This window comes from Orycteropus afer, unplaced genomic scaffold, assembly GCF_000298275.1.
Source record: "Orycteropus afer afer isolate SDZICR_OR568_19922 unplaced genomic scaffold, OryAfe1.0 scaffold00011, whole genome shotgun sequence".
Taxonomy (NCBI): domain Eukaryota; kingdom Metazoa; phylum Chordata; class Mammalia; order Tubulidentata; family Orycteropodidae; genus Orycteropus; species Orycteropus afer.
In genome coordinates, this window is record NW_006921598.1 from 23,837,823 (window position 1) to 23,846,793 (window position 8,971).

Genomic DNA, 8,971 nt, shown 5'->3' on the forward strand with positions numbered 1-8,971 from the left:
TTCCTTCCGAAGAGTGGCTGGTGGGTTTGAACCGCCAGCCTTCTGGTTAGCAGTCAAGTGCCTTAGGCACTATGCTACCAGAGCTCCTTTATTTTGGTTAGGGGAGTGATATACAAATGGAATAAATTAGTTAGTTTTGTGTTTCTGGATTCTTTGGTTGGCCTTTTTTTATTATGTGTATTACGTATTCTAGAGTATCATGTACTCTAGTTTGTACATTTTCAATGAAACATAGTTTTCCATAGTGTGAATATGCCTAAATTTATTTGTCTATTGCTGATGGATATTTGGACTGCTTCCAGGTTTTTATTTTACAATAGTGCTGCTATGAACATTCTTGTATATTTCTTTTAGGGCATTGCTGACTTACTACTGTTGTGGTTTATAATTGCTGAGTCATAGGTTATGCATATCTTCAATTTTAACAGACAATAAAAAACTGTTTCAAAAGTGGTTGTGTAATTGTTCTGCTTTACCAGTCAACTAGTAGTGTGTGAATATTCCTGTTGTTGCACACTTATTGTCCCTCTACTTTTTTTTGAGGAAATCTGGTAGTGTGGTACCTAAGGCACTTGACTGTTAACCAGATGGCTGGTGGTTCAAACCCACCAGCCACTCCTCAGAAGGAAGACTGAGCAATGTACTTCTGTAGTGATACTGCCTCGGAAACCCAAGGAGGGGTCGCTATGAGTCGGGTCTGACTTGACGTTATATAACAACAACAACTTTTTTTTCAAGATTTTCTTCTGGTATCTTCTAACTCTTGAATACTCTCTCTTTAAAATTATTGACATGTGTTTTGTTTTTACTTAGGGGATTCTTTCATTAATTTTTAAAAAATTGTTATAAAACATAGGTAACATGACATTTGCTAATTCAGTATTTTTTTAGGTGTACAATTTAGTGATATCAATTACATTAATCATGTTGTGCAACCCTTACCTTAACCATTGCCAAATTTCCCAACACTATAAACAGAAACTCCCTGGTCCTTAAGTAATAACTCCCCCTTAATCTCTCCCTCCTGCCCTTGTTGACAACAAATAAACTTTGATCTCTATACATTTGCCTATTCTTGTTTTATATGAGTGAGATCATTCAATATTTGTCATTTTTGACTGGCTTATTTCACTTGCAGCTCTGGTGGTACAGTGCCTAAGGTCAGCAGAGCATGGCAGGCTGCTGAACAATGGCTTGGCTAAATGCAGGGTCCAAGTGTGCCATAAGCTAGAGACCATTCCCAAAGCTGCTTCTTATACACAGGAAGCAGACCACATACCCAAAGCAGCTACTCAGCTGCTTGTAGTAGATCCTAACATGGAGATGATTGCCAATCTCATTATGGGGAATAGCTACAACCAGCTGCCCAGCCATTCAACCAGGCCTAGCCAAGTTGACACAAAAACATAACCACCACACTGATAGTTACATTTTAGATGGTTGGTCTCTGGCTTTTAAAACTCTAGTCGTTATTCACCACAGTAGGGTGTAGAACATTATCTTTATGAACTATGTTATGACAATTGACTCAACTGTGACCCCAAGCCTGATGACTCATTTCCACAAGATTTTCTGGTGGTGTGTCAATTTTATCAATCTTTTCAAAGAGCCAACTTCTAGTATTTATTCTATCTATTGTTTTTCTGTTTTCTGTTTCATTTAGTTCTACTTTACTAGTTCCTTTCTTCTGGTGAATATAGGCTTCTTTTTTTTTGCTGCTCTTTTTCTAGTTGTTGGAGTTGTTCAGTTAAGGTATCAATTTTGATTGCTTTCTTTTAATGCATTTAATGCTATAAATTGGCCTCTGAGCACACTTTTTTCTATATTCCAAATGTTTTGGTATGTTGTGTTTTCATTCTCATTTGATTATGGGAAGTTTTTCATTTCACTTTTTATCTCTTCACTTATGCAGTAGATTTGAAGCAGAGTATGATTCAGTTTCCAAGTTTTTTTTCTTTCTTCTTCTTTTTTTTTAACCTCATCTTCCTTTTATTTATTTCTAATTTTATAACATTGTGATCCAAGGAGATGCTTTATAGTATTTCGATGTTTTAAATTTATTGAGGCTTGCTTTGTAGCCTAACATATGGTCTGTTTTAGAAAATGATCCATGTGCACTGGGAAAGAATGTGAATTGCATTTTTGGTGGGTGGAGTGTCCTATATATGTCTATAGGGCTGTGGTAGTTAAGGTTGTGTGCCAACTTTTCTGAGCCTGGTTTTGAGTGGCTGGGCATTTGGATATAGTTATTCCCCATGATGAGATTGGTAATCAACTCCATGGTGGAATCTCCTGTGAGCAGTTGAGTAGCTGCCTTAGGGATGTGGTCTGCTTCCAGTATATAAGAAGAAACTTTGAGAAAGGTCTCTAACTTTTTGGCATATCTGGTTCTTGCATTGGGCCAAGTCATCAGTAAGTGGTTTGCCATGTTGTCTGCTACTCTTGGGACTGTTCATGAACTTGAACTAGTGGCCTATTGTGTTGCTTGATAATCACTGGACTGTGCCATCTTACCTTGGGCTTGCCATCCTTAGCAGAGAGCCGCTGCCTGGGTTAAGAGATGTTTCCAGCTCCAGTGGGCTGGGAGCAAGACTCAGAGCTGAAGCCCAAGGTTGAGGGGCCTTCACCCAGCCCCTAGAACTGGCATCTTGAACTTGGACTTCTAGCCTCCAAAACTGTAATAGAATAAATCCCTGTTTGTTAAAGCCATACATTTGTGGTATGTCTGTTATAACAGCAGTAGAGAACCAAAGCAGGGATCAAGTTGGTTGATTGTGTTGTTCAGATCTTTTGTATCTTTGTTCAGTTTCCTTATAGTTGTTCTGTTCCTCATTGAAAGTGGTGCGTTTAAATCTCCTACTATTATTGTGGAGTTGTCTATTATTCTTTTCAGTTATGTTAGTGTTTATCTTTTTACACCTACAGGGAAGATCAGGTACTATTACTATTATTCAAATTTATGCACTGTTCTGGTTATCTAGTGCCACTCTGACAGGAATATACCACAAATGGGATGGCTTGAACAAAAAGGAGTTTATTTTTACAATTTGGAGGCTTTAAGTTTCTTTACTCATACAGCTGTTGGGTGCTGAGACTGACAAACCCAAGGATGACAAATAAAAGGCACAGTCCTGACATTACCAAACCAAACTGTAGGTCATTAATTTAAGTCCATTGAAAGTCCCAAGACTGGCAGAACACGGCAGGCTGCTGAACAATGACATAGCTACATGCAGGGTTCAAGCATGCCATAAGCTGGAAGTCTCCCAAAACTGCTTCTTATATTCCCAAAGCTGCTTCTTATATCCAGGAAGCAGACCACATACCCAAAGCAGCTACTCAGCTGCTCCAGTAGATTCCACCATGGAGTTGATTACCAGTCTCACCATGGAGAATAACTACATCCAGTTGCCCAGCCTTTCAGCCAGGCCCAGCCAAGTTGACACACAGACTTAACTACCACATGCACCAACCACCAAAGCCAAAGATGAGGAAATTGAAATTTTTTTTATCAGCTTCTGCACTCTGAAATTGACCAAACATGCAATCAAGATGTGTTAATTATCACCAGTGATTGCAATGCAAAGGTTAGAAACAAAGAAGAATCACTAGTAGTTGGAAAATAGGGCCTTGGTGATAGATAGAAATAATGCTGGAGATCACATGATAGAATTCTGTAGGATCAACAATTTATTCATTGCAAATATCTTTTATCAACAACACAAATGGCGGCTATCACATGGACTTCAGCAGATGGAGTACACTGGTGTCAGAATGACATTATCTGTGGCAAGAGGCGATAGAGAAGTTCAGTATCTTCAACCAAAACAAGGCCAGGAGCTGATTGTGGAGCAGACCATCAACTGCTTATATGCAACCTCAACTTGAAGTTGAAGACAATTAACACAAGTTGACAAGAGCCAAAATATGACCTTGATTATATTCCTTCTGAATTTAGAGAACAGCTAAAGAATAGATTTACTGCATTGAACACCACTGACTGAAAACCAGAGGAATTGTGGGATGACATCAAAAACATCATCCATGAAGAAAGCGAAAGATCAGTAAAAAGAGAGAAAAGGAAGAAAAGACCAAAATGGTTGTCAGAAGAGACTCTGAAACCTGCCCTTGAATGGAGAGTAGCTAAAGCAAATGGAAGAATTGACAAGATAAAAGAGCTAAACAGAAGATTTCAAAGAGCAGCTTGAAAAGACAAAGTAAATTATTATAATGAAATGTGCAAAGACCTGGAGTTAGAAAACCAAAAGGGAAGAACATACTTGGCATCTCAAGCTGAAAGAACCGAAGAAAAAAATTCAAGCCTCATGTTGCAGTACTGAAAGATTCTATGGGCAAAATATTGAATGATGCAGGAAGTATAAAAAGAAGATGGAAGGAATACCCAGAGTCACTGTACCAAAAAAAACAACAAAAAACTGGTAGATGATCATCCATTACAGGAGGTGGCATGTGATCAAGAACCAATGGTATTGAGGGAAGAAATCAAAGCTACACTGAAGGAATTGAAAAACACAAGGCTCCAGGAATTTATGGAATACCCATTGAGATGTTGCAAAAAACAGATGTTGCACTGGAGGCACTCACTTGGCTATGCCAAGAGATTTGAAAGACAGCTACTTGACCAACTGGCTGGAAGAGATACATATTTGTACCCTTTCCAAAGAAAGAGAAATTCCACAGAAATGTGGAAATTATCAAATAATAACATTGATATCACACACAAGTAAAATATTACTGAAGATAATTAAAAAATGGTTGCAGCAGTATATTGACAGAGAACATCCAGAAATCCAAGGTGAATTCTGAAGGGGATGTGGAGTGAAGGATATCATAGCTGAGGTCAGATGGCTCAAAGCAAAGAATACCAGAAAGATGTTTAGTTGTCTTTTATTGACTTTTATTGACTATCAAACACATTTGATTATGTGGAACATAACAAATTGTGGACAACGTTTAGAAGAGTACGAATTCCAGAACATTTAATTGTACTCAGGAGGAACCTGTACATAGACCAGGAGGTTGTTGTTCAAACAGAACAAGGGGATACTGCATGGTTTAAAATCAAGAAGGGAGTGTGTCAGGGTTGCATCCTTTTACCATATCTATTCAATCTGTATGCTTAGCTGCCAAAGGGACAGGGAGGCCACATCTTCTGACCTCCTCTAACCCCACAAGAGGAGGACAGAATCACCATCAGTAGCCTAAGGCCTACTACAAGGCCAGACATGCTGCCTCCCTCCAGCTCTTTCACAAACTGACTCTCCCGCAGCACCCACCACCTCTCTGCTGGGTCAAATAATTCACTGAAGTGGCCACACAGAACTCACAGATTATGAGGTTTATTAAGGAAATAACAGGCTATAATTCAAGTTCAAAAATGCACTCAGTCTCTAGCAGCCAGTCATCTCACTTAGCAGCCAGCAGTCTCTCTCTCAGCAGTGCATGTCTCTCGCATATCTTTCAGCAGTGTGTGTGTCTTGCATCTCTCTCTCAGCAAGTGCATGTCTCTCAGAAGTGCATTTCTCTCAGCAGCACATCTTTCTCAGCCAGCAGTCAGAGAGACTCCTTCTGTCTCTAGGAGGGCTCCTTTTGATCCTGGCAGAGTGTCCACACTAACCAATCCCAACATCAGAATTCTATATACCTGAGAGAGAGGGAACTTACTGGAATATTGCTTCATGCCACTCTCAACAGAAATACCCCAGCTGGATAACTTTAACAATCAGGAGCTACTCAGTTGCTCATGGCAAATTCCACCATGGAGTTTATAAAGACTTATGGCTAGAAAAGCCATACTAGGTAATTTACTACACTGCATGATCAAATAATCCAAGAAGCTGTGAAGATCATTGCATCAGGATTGGAGGAAGGCTCATTAACAACCTGAGATATGCAGATGACACAACTTTGCTTGCTGAAAGTGAGGATGACTGGAAGCATCTTACTGATGAAGATTAAAGACTACAGTCTGCAGTATGGATTACACTTTAGTATAAAGAGAATAAAAATCCTCACAACTGGACCAATGAGCAGCAGCATGATAAATGAAGAAAAGATTGAAGTTGTCAACGAGTTTATATTGCTTGGTTCTATAATCAACACCAATGGAAGCAGCAGTCAAGACATCAAAAGATGTACTGCATTGGGCAAATCTGCAAGAGACCTCTTTCAAGTGCTGAAGAGTAAAGATTTCTCCTTGAAGACTAAGATATGCCTAGCCCAAGCCATGGTATTTTCCATTGCCTCATATGCATGTGAGAGCTGGACAATGAATAAGGAAGACTGAAGAAGAGTTGAGGCTTTTGAGTTGTGGTGTTGGCGAAGAATGCTGAAAGTACTATGAACTGCTAAAAGGACTAACAAATGTGTCCTGAAAGTGCAGCTGGAATGCTCCCTGGAAACGAGAATGGCTAGACTTCATTTCACTTACTTTGGTCATGTTGTCACAAGGGACCATTCTCTGGAGAAGGATGTCATGCTTGGTAATGTGGAGGGTCAACAAAAAAGAGGAAGGCCCTCAACAGGATGGATTGACACAGTGGCTGCAGCCCGGTAAGTAGGGATTGTGAGTCTGGCATAGGACTGCCCAGTGTTTCATTTTGTTGTGCATAAGGTCACTGTGAGTCAGAGTCAACTCAATGGCATGTAACAACAACAACATGTTTTCAGAGACGCTTTCATTGAGTGCATAGATATTTATTATGGTTATGTCTTCTTGCTGGATTGACCCTTTAACCATCATATAATGTTCTTCTTTGTCCCTTATGCTGTTTTGTTGCCTAAGTCTATTTAATAAAAAATTTATACTGCCACCCTTGCACATTTTGGTTGCTGTTTGCTTGGTATATTTTTCTATTCACCTCACTTTGATTTTTAGTTTATTTTTATCTTTGTGCTAAGGTTAGTGTGTTGTAAGAAGCACATTGATGGATCTTACTTTCTCATACAAGGAGCTTTGGTGATGCAGTGCATATGGTACTTGACTGCTAACCTGAAGATTGGTTGTTCAAACCCACCAGATGCTCCATGGAAGGAAGGTGAGGCAATCTACTTCCATAAAGATTTACCACCTTGGGAGTTTCCAGTAAGATGGCAGAGTAGGCAGACAAAATACACAGACCCTCTTCAACAAAAAAAAGAGGAACCAATTAACAGATAAAGAACATAATCCTGGCACAATGAGCTTTGAAAGGAAGGATACAAAAGTGGACTATACTCCATCTAGTAGAAGAACCTGCATGAAAACACCAAAAAAAGAGACATATGGAGCTAGGGACTGTTAGTGATCCTGACAACATGGACAGCTTGGATATTGCCAAGTGGTGTTAGGACCTAAAAATTAACCTAAAAATCAGCCCTGCTAGCTAGGGACTGCATGGAGGACTGCACTGGTGGCTGGTAAATAAAAGGGGAAGCAGTGAAGAGGAAGACAGGCTGAGCTGTGGACTTTTGCTTTTCAGGAGGGTGTAGCGATTTTGAATGTTTACAAGCAGTTAGACCATTTTGCACATTTAAAGTGACAGCATTCTCTCAGATTCCAGGGACCTAAGAATAGGCTCCACTTGCTGGGACTGCAGAGACATTCCAAACACTGAGGACTGGAAAGGTACAACATTTCCCTTGTTACTCTTATACCCCTACACCCTCTTGGTGAAAAGAGGTGCAGCTATCCATCACTCCCACCTATCTTCTGGGCCAGCATGAATTCCATCCCAGTCTGTGTGCTCTGATGGAGCCTGGGTACCTGCCCCTCCCTGCCCAGATTTTTTTTTTACTTTTTTAGTTTTTTTTTTTTTGTTTTGGTCTGTTTTAAAATCATTATTGCTCTTTTTTTCCCCCTCCTTTTGTCATCATTTTTGTTACTATTCTTTCTTCTTCTTCTTCTTCCCTTGCAAGGTTCTAGTTTTTGGCTTTTTCTCTTCCCTTTTTCTGGTTCCCATTTTTTTCTTTCTTGTGGTTCTTGCCATTCCTTGTTTTTCCTTTTGCATTTTTCCCATTTTTTCTTCATTGCTCTCCTACTCTATCTCTTTTCTCTTACTCCCCCCTCCCAAGATATTATGGGTGTTATTTTCTCCCCTTTTTATATTCATATTTCTTTTTAAACTATTTCTTTAAATATTTTCTCTTATTTATTGCCTTTTTTTTTTCTTTCTCTTTTTGGTGATTGTTCCTGTGTGTTAATGTGGTGTGTGTTTTTCGTCCTCTTGCTTTTACTTTTTGCATTGTTTTTCAATTGTTGTTTTTTGTCTAACTGACTGGGAGACAAGAACTGTGCCCATACGACCCAACCACACCCACACCTCCTGCAGCTCCACTTACTGAGTGAGAGCCACCACTTCTTTCTGCACCAACTGGCCATGATACATGACCACCAATAAGAGCCTGACTCACCCTCAACTGCTCTTCACAAACAGGTAACAGAGACCTGTACAGCTACTCTCATTCTCTACCACACTCACCAGGAGACAAGTGGTGAGTTCATAAGTGCTGCCAACTAGTGAATAGAGGATCACAGTACCCTGCTTACTCAGATACATCCAAAAATGAAAATTAAAATCTTGGGTGAAACACTCCAGCATACAATCACCTATTAAATATAAATACAACAAATTCACAATGTCTTAGAGACAACAGACCACCACAGTCCACACAAAGAAGCAAGATAAAGAAGTAGGAACAAGGGAGCAAGATACAGACCCAGAACACATCCCTGAGGAACAAACAGCATTGGAACTCTGTGATAAGAAATTCAAAAGAATTATATTTAGGTACCTTCAATGCATTGAGAGACAGATCAAGGAAAATACTGACAAAACTAAGGAAAACACAGACAAAACCCTAGAACAATTTCAGAAGAAAATACAAGAACAAAATGACAAAATAAATGAAAAATTAGAAATGATACAAAATCTACAGATAGAAATTCAGAAGATTAATACTAAATTGTCAG

The 8,971-nt window shown here is 39.4% G+C and overlaps 1 pseudogene; it reads left to right on the top strand.

Moving 5' to 3' along the window:
* Nucleotides 1-7,199: 7,199 nt before the first annotated feature.
* The window catches only part of LOC103206198, a 6,795-nt pseudogene continuing 5,023 nt past the window's right edge, over nucleotides 7,200-8,971 (top strand).